The sequence below is a fragment of the Oncorhynchus gorbuscha genome, linkage group LG14 (genome assembly GCF_021184085.1).
Source record: "Oncorhynchus gorbuscha isolate QuinsamMale2020 ecotype Even-year linkage group LG14, OgorEven_v1.0, whole genome shotgun sequence".
In the NCBI taxonomy this organism is placed as follows: domain Eukaryota; kingdom Metazoa; phylum Chordata; class Actinopteri; order Salmoniformes; family Salmonidae; genus Oncorhynchus; species Oncorhynchus gorbuscha.
The window spans coordinates 24,564,642-24,576,821 of record NC_060186.1 but is presented as its reverse complement, the minus strand read 5'-3'; the positions used below and the strand labels follow the sequence as shown (position 1 = coordinate 24,576,821).

Here is a 12,180-nt window from a genome sequence, read left to right as displayed (position 1 = left end):
AAAGATTATGATTATTAGAAAGCAAATTACGGACTCCTCTTTAAACCTGCGTATTCCTCTAAACCTCAGTTGTCCTGAGTCTGCACAACTCTGCCAGGACCTAGGAACAAGAGAGTGTTTTAGTACTATATCTCTTGACACAATGATGAAAATAATCATGGTCTCTAAACCTTCAAGCTGCATACTGGACCCTATTCCAACTAAACTACTGAAAGAGCTGCTTCCTGTGCTTGGCCCTCCTATGTTGTACACAATAAACGGCTCTCTATCCACTGGATGTGTACCAAACTCACTAAAAGTGGCAGTAATAAAGCCTCTCTTGAAAAAACCAAACCTTGACCCAGAAAATATAAAAAAACTATCGGCCTATATCGAATCTTCCATTCCTCTCAAAAATTTTAGAGAAGGCTGTTGCGCAGCAACTCACTGCCTTCCTGAAGACAGACAATGTATACGAAATGCTTCAGTCTGGTTTTAGACCCCATCATAGCACTGAGACGGCACTTGTGAAGGTGGTAAATTACATTTTAATGGCATCGGACCGAGGCTCTGCATCTGTCCTCGTGCTCCTAAACCTTAGTGCTGCTTTTGATACCATCGATCACCACATTCTTTTGGAGAGATTGGAAACCCAAATTGGTCTACACGGACATGTTCTGGCCTGGTTTAGATCTTATCTGTCGGAAAGATATCAGTTTGTCTCTGTGAATGGTTTGTCCTCTGACAAATCAACTGTAAATTTCGGTGTTCCTCAAGGTTCCGTTTTAGGACCACTTGTTTTCACTATATATTTTACCTCTTGGGGATGTTATTCGAAAACATAATGTTAACTTTCACTGCTATGCGGATGACACACAGCTGTATATTTCAATGAAACATGGTGAAGCCCCAAAATTGCCCTCGCTAGAAGCATGTGTTTCAGACAAAAGGAAGTGGATGGCTGCAAACTTTCTACTATTAAACTCGGACAAAACAGAGATGCTTGTTCTAGGTCCCAAGAAACAAAGAGATCTTCTGTTGAATCTGACAATTAATCTTAATGGTTGTACAGTCGTCTCAAATAAAACTGTGTAGGACCTCGGCGTTACTCTGGACCCTGATCTCTCTTTTGAAGGAAATATCAAGACCATTTCGAGGACAGCTTTTTTCCATCTACGTAACATTGCAAAAATCAGAAACTTTCTGTCCAAAAATGATGCAGAAAAATGAATCCATGCTTTTGTCACTTCTAGGTTAGACTACTGCAATGCTCTACTTTCCGGCTACCCGGATAAAGCACTAAATAAACTTCAGTTAGTGCTAAATACGGCTGCTAGAATCCTGACTAGAACCAAAAAATTTGATCATATTACTCCAGTGCTAGCCTCTCTACACTGGCTTCCTGTCAAAGCAAGGGCTGATTTCAAGGTTTTACTGCTAACCTACAAAGCATTACATGGGCTTGCTCCTACCTTTCTCTCTGATTTGGTCCTGCCGTACATACCTACACGTACGCTACGGTCACAAGTCGCAGGCCTCCTAATTGTCCCTAGAGGCTGGAGGCAGGGCTTTCTTATCGAGCTCCATTTTTATGGAACGGTCTGCCTACCGATGTCAGAGACACAAACTCGGTCTCAACCTTTAAGGCTTTACTGAAGACTCATCTCTTCAGTGGGTCATATGATTGAGTGTAGTCTGGAGTGAGAAGGTGAACGGAAAGGCTCTGGAGCAACGAACCGCCCTTGCTGTCTCTAACTGGCCGGTTCCCCTCTTTCCACTGGGATTCTCTGCCTCTAACCCTATTACAGGGGCTGAGTCACTGGCTTACTGGGGCTCTCTCATGCCGTCCCTGAAAGGGGTGCGTCACCTGAGTGGGTTGATTCACTGTTGTGGTCATCCTGTCTGGGTTGGTAAGTTGGTGGTTGAAGATATCCCTCTAGTGGTGTGGGGGCTGTGCTTTGGCAAAGTGGGTGGGGTTATATCCTTATATCCTATATCCCCCTGTCCGGGGGTGTCCTCGGATGGGGCCACAGTGTCTCCTGACCCCTCCTTTCTCAGCCTCCAGTATTTATGCTGCAGTAGTTTATGTGTCGGGGGGCGAGGGTCAGTTTGTTATATCTGGAGTACTTCTCCTGTCCTATTTGGTGTCCTGTGTGAATCTAAGTGTGCGTTCTCTAATTCTCTCCTTCTCTCTTTCTTTCTCTCTCTCGGAGGACCTGAGCCCTAGGACCATGTGTCATGTTTTGTCATATATTGTCATGTCTTGTCCCTGTGCTTTCTCTTCTATTCGTTTCCCCCTGCTGGTCTTATTAGGTTTCTTTCTCTATCCCTCTCTCTCTCTATCATTCCGTTCCTGCTCCCAGCTGTTCCTCATTCTCCTAACGACCTCGTTTTCTCTTTCACACCTGTCCCCTATTTTGCCCTCTGATTAAGTCTCTATTTCTCTCTCTGTTTCTGCTTCTGTCCTTGTCGGATCCTTGTTTGCTGTTCGCTGTGTACTTGTTCCGTCCTGTCGTATTTTTGCCTTCATCAGATGCTGCGTGTGAGCAGGTGTCTCTGTCAGCTACGGCCTGCGCCTACCCGAAGAGACCTGCAGTCTGTGGCCGCTAATCCTGTTGTTCCCCTCTACAAACTAGAGGATTTCTGTTATCCCCGTTTGGACATTTCCTGTTAAGGATTCAGGATATTGTTATTTTTCTGTTTGGACTTGAATAAACTCTGTTTCTGTTAAGTCGCTTTTGGGTCCTCACTCACCTGCATAACACCATGCCCCAGGACTACCATACATGATGACTCCTTGCTGTCCCCAGTCCACCTGGCCATGTTGCTGCTCCTGTTTCAACTGACCTGAGCCCTAGGACCATGCCCCAGGACTACCTGACATGAGGACTCCTTGCTGTCCCCAGTCCACCTGGCCATGCTGCTGCTCCAGTTTCAACTGTTCTGCCTTACTATTATTCGACCATGCTAGTCATTTATGAACATTTGAACATCTTGGCCATGTTCTGTTATAATCTCCACCCCGCACAGCCAGAAGAGGACTGGCCACCCCACATAGCCTGGTTCCTCTAGGTTTTGGCCTTTCTAGGGAGTTTTTCCTAGCCACTGTGCTTCTACACCTGCATTGCTTGCTGTTTGGGGTTTTAGGCTGGGTTTCTGTACAGCACTTTGAGATATCGGCTGATGTACGAAGGGCTATATAAATAAATTTGATTTGACCTGAACTAGCTGCATAGTAACGGGGGCTGGTCATGTGAATCAGCCAGAGTTGTGTTCATTAGGCACCAAACGGAAGGCAACAGACTGAAACAGCGAGAAGGGAGTGACTATATGGACTTGTCCAACAGGAACCACTTGTTTACATTTGTTAATGGTTTGTCAAAGTGTGCTCTAATGACTAAAACCCTGGTCTAGAACAAAGGGTGATGTATGAGAATTCATCCTGCTTCACATCAACCTATTCACATTCCAGTTCATACTCAATAAGCATCTAAGACCATACTCATCAAATGCTCTTCATTCTTCAATAAAACATTAAAAGAATTGTGGAAAAGCTCCATCAAAATATTTTAGTGATGAACATTTGACCATCTTATTGTTATGTTGGGAGATAATAGTTGGGAGTAAATAGTTTTGCCCATTAAGTAATTTATTCATATGAAGGTGATTTTTACATGGACCATCCAGACCCACAGAGGGCGTTGTTCTGCCTTGGCACTACATCTTTCATTATGACAATAATAATGGCAGCACAGTGTGAGAGGTTCTTCCTGGAGAGTCATACATCTAGAGAGGTGCAGGTTATAAGAATGCTATTTTTACCCCGAATGAATGGAAGTGGACCTCGTTAACACAATGCTTTCACACCCAAGACTGTTTCCCTGTTTATAGTCCATTCACACGTCCCATGAAACATATTCTTCATCCAAATGGAACAGCTGGAGCAATAACGGCAATAACAGGTCTCTTGCCCCCCCCCCCCCCCATGCATCATCAGTGTGTTTGTGCCTCAACACAAAATACAGTCTCAGCCGCTTTTTTCATTCCCTTGCTCTCTTGTTCTCTCCCCCCTCCCTATTTTCCTCTCAGCAGTCTCAGTCTTTCTCTCTCTCTCTCAGCAGTCTCAGTCTCTTTCTCTCTCTCTCTTTCTCAGCAGTCACAGCAAGGACACAAATGAGATGAGCCCTGGAATGTCCCACACTGCATGCCACGAAGGATAACAGATACATGGGAAATGTGGGTATGTGTGTTCTGTACTTGTATCTCTTACTTTAGCTGTTTGTTGCATATTTGCGTTTTCACACATCCACACACACACACACACACACACACACACACACACACACACACACACACACACACACACACACACACACACACACACACACACACACACACACACACACACACACACACACACACACACACACACACACACACACACACACACACACACAAACCATCATCTGATTTAGGCTATTCCATTCCGTTGCCCAATTGCCCAACAGCAAGGGAGTCCTGCCCCTCTATAGCAGGGTAGGGACCGGGCAGGCTTTTATATCCTCCACCCAGCCAGACAGGCGATGATGCTGCTGAGGGCGTGTGTGTGTGCATGTTTGTGTGTGTACGTGCATGTTTGTTTGTCTATTCTATCTCTCTCTCACACAAACAGATAGAGAAGGAGAGGGAGAGAGAAAGCGAGAGAGGTAGACTCCTCCCATCTCTCTTCCCAACCCAGCACCAGGGTCCAGCCTGATTTTTAGATTTTCAGAGCTGAGGGCAACTGATTCGCCACCCTCCCCTCCTCCCTCCATCCTTACATTCAGGCCTGTCCCACATCAAAAGCCAGCTGTGAGGCTGCAATCAAACAAGCTCCTGCAGTGAGGGCCTCTTGGGGAGCACTGATGCCCAGGAATGAGCTAATGTGCTCCAATAATGAGGCACGGTTAAATCTGGGAAATGAACCAGTTTTCTGCATCAGTTAGGTCTGGGTCTGCCTGGTATCTTAACCCATACCGTTCACACTGGATATACCTCAAAATGTAAACCGAACTTGTTGCAAACGCTATTCCACATTCCAGAGAAGGAAGGTAATATTTTATTATTTTGTCTCAACTATGGTATAATTCTGGAGATTCCCCAGGGCAGGACAAATCTCAGTAGAATAGTTATGTTCTCTGTCATGCATGCAATATTGTCTCAGCAGAAATGTTACACTGTCGTAGTCAAATCTCTAGTTTATGGTGTGTAGGCTACCTACATACACACATGCAAGCATACATACATACATACATACATACATACATACATACATACATACATACATACATACATACATACATACATACATACATACATACATACATACATACATACATACATACATACATACATACATACATACATACATACATACATACATACATACATACATACATACATACATACATACATACATACATACATACATACATCTCTTGAGACAATACATTTGTATGACACACAACATCATCCCATGTAGCTAAGTAACACTGTAGGGTACAGTATTCTGCACATTTGTTATTCCCCCTCCCCCATCCACCACACAGTTGCCATCCATGCCCTACTTTACAGTGCAGTAAACAGGTATGTCTCCAGCCAGCTACAGTCTGAGTGCATGTGTGTCATGGCGGGGAGGTGGAGGAGGCCCCGTCTTGTCTCCATAACCCACTTTCCACAACGCACCCAGAAGGAGGGCGCTCAAATCATGTCAGCCACTTCAATAGGGGAGAGTAGATTTGATGGCAGGGACGTAGGGAGAGGCAGTCCTTAAATCCCACGAGGCTGACAGGCCAGTTAGCTTCCAGAAAAACACTTTTTATTTCTACCCCTTTTACAATTTTGTGATATCCAATCGCTGCAACTCCCATACAGACTCGGGAGAGACAAAGGTCGAGAACCATGCGAAACACAACACCACCAAGCCGCACTGCTTCTTGACACACTGCTTGCTTAGCCCGGAAGCCAGCCTCACCAATGTGTCGGAGGATACACCGTACAGCTGGAGACCGTAGTCAGCGTGCAGGCGTTCGTCCCGCCTCAAGGAGTCACCAGAGCGTGATAGAACAAGGACGTCCCAGCCTCCCAAACCCTCCCCTAATCCGAACGACACTAGACACATTGTGCGTCACCTCATGGATCTCCCAGTTGCGGCCGGGGATCAAACCAGGGTTTGTAGTGATGCCTCTGGCACTGCGATGCACTGCTGCACCAGGCCTCAGATTTACACTTTTAATCCAATCAGCCTTTTCAACATCATATTTTTCATAGTGAGTGTATTTGGCCAGATATACAGCAATATCTAGCACCCAACACCATCCTTGGTTAAAATAATCCCATATGCCGAGAGCCTAACTAAGGGGTAGGTTCGGTCATTGCAAAGGGGAGCTTGAAATCAAGGGTTTACATGTATATACATACTAATATATTGTTTCATGAGGGTGCTTCTGCAAAGGCAACCCCCACCCTGAAGCCACCCATGAGAATTCTCTGGGGGGTTTTGCCAAAATTACCACTGAACAAATATTACAGACTGACTTTAGTGAAGAATCCCATCGCCTGAGAGCCTCTCAGATGTAATAATAATACATTTGAGAAATGTTATTTTAAGTGCTTTTCAAGAGACCCAAAGTCACTTTACATAATTAGCAATAATCATCAACATAAGGCAATAGAATCTCATTAAAATCAGCAAAAATCTAAAAGTGCACTAAACATGAGGGGAGTAACGTTAGAACATGAATTCTCTCCCAATCGGTAGATATTACAGCTTTCTGGAACACATGGAACACAGCAGGCTGCATCATTCTGCCCAAAGTCCCCTGGGAAAGAGGGTAATACAGAGAAAGATTTAACTTTTTAAAAAAAAAATGTAGCTAAAAAAGTAACACAGTCCCTTTAAAAATGTATTTTTTACATCTATCAAAACGTTTGATGAATAATGTGAGGGAGAGTGCTCTGGCGACAGCGTAATACCTCCAATCATCTCCATACAATGCTCACGGTCATTCGTGTTGTCGCTCCCAGCACCATGGTCGTGGTTACTGGGTTGCCCCTTGCCCCAGTTCTGGTAGCTAAACCTGGACCCATCGCTCCACAGCCAATGACCCTCCCAAAGAGCATACAATGCAGATGTGTAACCAGCAGACACTAAACACTACAGTTCTTCAAAGGAAAGTGCAATCTCTTTGCCATTGTTTTGGTTAACAGCTGAGGGATGGGACTGGAGAAATGTATGAATCTGAGATTGGTTACAGACCAAACCATAAGTTGTATCCTCAAAGAATCAACGCATCTTACTGTATAGGTTTCAGGTGTGTTAAACAGAGTGCTTCTGACCTTGATGGCATCGTTGGCTCCAATCCAGGTGCGCTGGGCTCCGTTGGCACTACTTTGGATGCCTGACTGAAGGAAGTTATACTGAGAGAGGCTGTGCACTGACACCAGGTTACCTCCAAATAGCAAACAGTAATGCTAGATAGAGAGCTAGAGATGGGGGGGTTGTGCAAGAGAGGAGAGAGACTAAGAGATATTTTAAAGTGAATCCCACAAAGAAGGTATAATGTTAATATTTTATTTAACCGTTATATTGACAGTTAAGTCATACTGAGACTAGGGACTCTTTTGCAGAAGATTCATTAATACAATCATACACATGCAATATACATTACAAATTAAATTAAGAACACACACATTTATCAACATAGATCAATCATTACTCTGAACGGACCAAGTGGGACCAGATCATCTCATTTCAGAGAGCTCCGTAAGTTGTTCCACATGAAGGGCACAAACAAACTAAAGTCAGCTTTATCCAACTCTGTGGAGACCTTAGGGGCCTCCAGTGTTATCCAAGTCTGTGGAGACCTTATAGGGGCCTCCAGTGTTATCCAACTCTGTGGAGACCTTAGGGGCCTCCAGTGTTATCCAACTCTGTGGAGACCTTAGGGGCCTTCAGTGTTATCCAAGCCTGAGACCGGGTTTGGTCATGTGTAAGTCTGATTTGAATTAATGATGATAGACAGGTAGTTTCTGAATATAAAGATAAAGAGAAGGAATAGCATGTCAAGTTGTAGTTTAGAAACTGTGTTAAACTTACTAATCATATGATACTTAGAATGAGTAAATTTGGCCCTAAACATAGAAATGTATTTATAGCAATTTACAGGTACCTCTGCCTCTGGCCAATTTGCCAAGATGGGGATTTAGTAATAGCAGCGTGTCCCATATCTTTGCCAACCAAGTGGGCATGATGAACTCCTGGATTGTAGTTCCCGCTTCTCCTTCACTTCCATCTCCTCAGACTCTGTAAGGGGGAAGAGATATCATGCAGTATCATGATGAAATTATTAGTTCCGACAACACAATCTGAATAGTCAAAAGTGCGTTCCAACAGTGATGTTACTGAACACAGCACCACAGCTATCTGTGCATTATCAGTCCATTAACATCAGCAAACCAACGCAATATTATAGCTTTCTGCAGGTTTCAGAAATATTGTTGATATGGGATTGAGGAAGGCATTTTACCAATTGGCAGGTTGCGTATCAGGTTCTCAATAATTGTATTCTCTGTGTCATTCATATCCCCTACAACAAAGAGAGACAAAGACAGAGGAAAGATTAATACTCATGTGCTCTTTAGCGTGTAGAATGATATAATCAAACTGCATCTGATGAGTGAACAGGTAATCAAACCATTGAAAATAAGACATCATTAAACACCTCTTATCTATGCTGTAACTAAAAGGAGTACACTAAAGATATGGTGGAAACTATGAGGTGTATCTCTCTTACTTGCATCACCCAGAGTAAAGGCAGAGCTGAGAAGCAGAAATATGGTCAACATCGTCATGGTGATACTCTGCTGAGAAAAATAGAAAACGAGAGAGAGAAAGAGAGAAAGAGAGAAATGACAAATTCAGCATCAGACAGTGAGTACTTTAGAACGTAGGCGGAGGTGACTATAGTGGACTTACCCGATGTATAAGGAATCTCTGGTAGGTTCTGTTCTGTTGGAGAAAGGGGAGCAGCTATATACACCTGACCACAAGGAAACAATTATCGTTTTTTATCAATAGTTAACTAATATAACATCTATTTCCTTATTATTATTATTATTATTATTATTATTATTATTATTATTATAATATTATTTCCTTCTCATGGCAAGTTTCTTATCATCATCAAAAGAGAGGAGCAAATATTGCTAAATGGGCAGGTTGGGGGTGGTGGTGGTGGGGGGGGGGGCATGTTGCTCATACACAGTGCATTCGGAAAGCATACAGACCCCTTGACTTTTGACAAAGTTTGTTACATTGCAGTTGTCACGCCTTGGTCTTAGTATTTTGTGTTTTCTTTAATTATTTGTTCAGGCCAGGGTGTGACATGGGGTTATTGTATTGTCATATTGGGGTTTTTGTAGGCATTGGGATTGTGGTTGATTAGGGGTGTGTCTAGTATAGGCTTGGCTGCCTGAGGCGATTCTCAATCAGAGTCAGGTGATTCTTGTTGTCTCTGATGGGGAACCGTATTTAGGTAGCCTGGGTTTCACTTTGTATTTCGTGGGTGATTGTTCCTGTCTCTGCGTAGTTTCACCAGATAGGCTGTAATTAGATTTCACGTTCCGTTTGTTGTTTTTGTATTTGTATAGTTATTTCATGTATCGCTTTTTTCATGAGTAACCACCACGCTGCATTTCGGTCCGACTCTCTTTCAACAAACGAAGAATGCCGTTACAGAATTACCCACCACACACGGACCGAGTGGCGTGGTAACAGGCAACAGGAGCTGCGAAGGGAGGACGTTATGGACAGCAGAAGCTTGGAGTATACGACTTGGGAAGAAATAGACAGGTGGGCGGTCGACCCAGAGAGAGTGCCGGAGCCCGCCTGGGATTCGCTGGAGCAGTGCGAAGAGGGCTATAGGAGAATGGTGTCGAAGAGAAAGACACAGCGGCGCAGAAAGAAACCCGAAAGTCAACCCCAAAAATGTATTGGGGGAGGGCTCAGGGAGAGAGTGGCAGAGTCAGGAGTCAGACCTGAGCCAACTCTCCCTGTTAACCCCTTAAGACTCTAGGGGCAGTATTTCATTTTTGGATAAAAAGACGTGCCCGTTTTTAGCGCAATATTTTGTCACGAAAAGATGCTCGACTATGCTTGGAATTGATAGTTTTGGAAAGAAGACACTCCGACGTTTCCAGAACTGCAAAGATTTTCACTGTGAGTGCCTTAGAACAAAACCTACAGGCAAAACCAAGATGTTTGAGCGACCAGGAAATCAACAGGATTTCTGATGGCACGTTTTCCATGATCGCCTTATATGGCTGTGAATGCGACAGGAATGAAGTTTCCCAAGGTGTCTGCAGCATTGTGACGTATTTGTAGGCATATCATTGGAAGATTGACCATAAGAGACTACATTTACCAGGGGTCCCGCACGGTGTCTGTGTGGAAATTGGTGCGCAAAAGTTACCTACCAGTATTTTTCCATCCGAATCTGAGAACAATGCAGGCTTCCAGGAATGGCATTTCAATGAAGAGATATATGACAAAACACCTTGAGGATTGATTCAAACAACGTTTTCCATGTTTCAGTCGATATTATGGAGTTAATTCGGAAAAAAGGACGTGTAGGTGACTGAATTTTCGGTTAGTTTCGGTAGCCAAATGCATAGTAACAAAACGGAACGTTGTGTCCTACACAAGCATCTTTCAGGAAAAACTGGACATCTGCTATGTAACTGAGAGTCTCCTCATTGAAACATCTGAAGTTCTTCAAAGGTAAATTATTTTATTTGATCCCTTTGCTGGTTTTTGTGAATATGTTGCGTGCTAAATGCTAACGCTAAATGCTAAGCTAGCTATCACCACTCTTACTTATTTTTAGAAATCGCTAACATTGCGTTATGGTAATGAGCTTGAGGCTATGATTACGCGACCGAATGCGGTGTGGGTCGGCCTAAGAGGTTAATCGTGAGGAGCAGCAATCAAAGGACTTCTGGACTTGGGAGGAGATATTAGACGGAAAAGGACCCTGGGCTCAGCCTGGAGAATATCGCCGTCCCAAGGAAGAACTGGAGGCGATAAAAGCGGAGAGGCGCTGGTATGAGGAGGCAGCACGGCGACGCGGATGGAAGTCCGAAAAGCAGTCCCAAAAAATTATTGGGGGGGGGGGGGCTTACAGGGAGTATGGCTACGCCAGGTAGGAGACCTGCGCAAACTCCCTGTGCTTACCGGGGGGCTAGAGAGACCGGGCAGGCACCGTGTTATGCTACGGAGCGCACAGTGTTTCCAGTGCGGGTGCATAGCCCGGTACGGTTCATACCAGCCCTTCGTATTGGCCGGGCTAGAGTTGGCATCGAGCCAGGTAAGGTTGGGCAGGCTCGGTGTTCAAGAGCTCCAGTGCGCCTGCACGGTCCGGTCTATCCAGAGCCACCTCCACACACCAGTCCTCCGGTAGCAGCTCCCCGCACCAGGCGTCCTGTGCGTGTCCTCGCTCCAGTATCACCAGTGCCAGCACCATGCATCAGGCCTACAGTGCGCCTCGCCTCTCCTGTGCTGTCTCCCGCCTGTTCAGCGTTATCAGAGCCTTCCTCCTCTACAGCGCTGCTGGAGTCTCCTGTCTGTTCAGCGCTATCAGAGCCTTCCTCCTCTACAGCGCTGCTGGAGTCTCCTGTCTGTTCAGCGCTATCAGAGCCTTCCTCTTCTACAGCGCTGCTGGAGTCTCCTGTCTGTTCAGCGCTATCAGAGCCTTCCTTCCCTCCTGCGCTGTCGGAGTCTCCCGCCTGTTTAGCGCTATCAGAGCCTTCCTCCTCTACAGCGCTGCCGGAGCCTCCTGCCTGTTCGAAGCATCGAGAGCTGTCAGTCTGCATGAAGCAGCCAGAGCTATCAGTCTGCAAAGAGCTGCCAGTCTGCAAGGAGCTGTCAGTCTGCAAGGAGCTGTCAGTCTGCAAGGAGCTGCCAGTCTGCAGGGTGCTGTCAGCCTGTATGGAGCAGTCAGAGCTGTCAGTCTGCATAAAGCAGCCAGAGCTGTCAGTCTGTATGAAGCAGTCAGAGCTGTCAGCCTGCATGGAGAAGTCAGAGCTGTCAGTCTGTATGAAGCAGCCAGAGCTGTCAGTCTGCAAGAAGCAGCCAGAGCTGTCAGTCTGCAAAGAGCTGTCAGT

At 45.1% G+C, this 12,180-nt stretch overlaps 1 pseudogene; it reads right to left on the bottom strand.

Annotated features, from left to right (window-relative positions):
• Positions 1-4,801: 4,801 nt before the first annotated feature.
• LOC123995506 lies at positions 4,802-8,875 on the bottom strand (annotated as a pseudogene).
• Between the last annotated feature and the right edge of the window lie 3,305 nt (positions 8,876-12,180).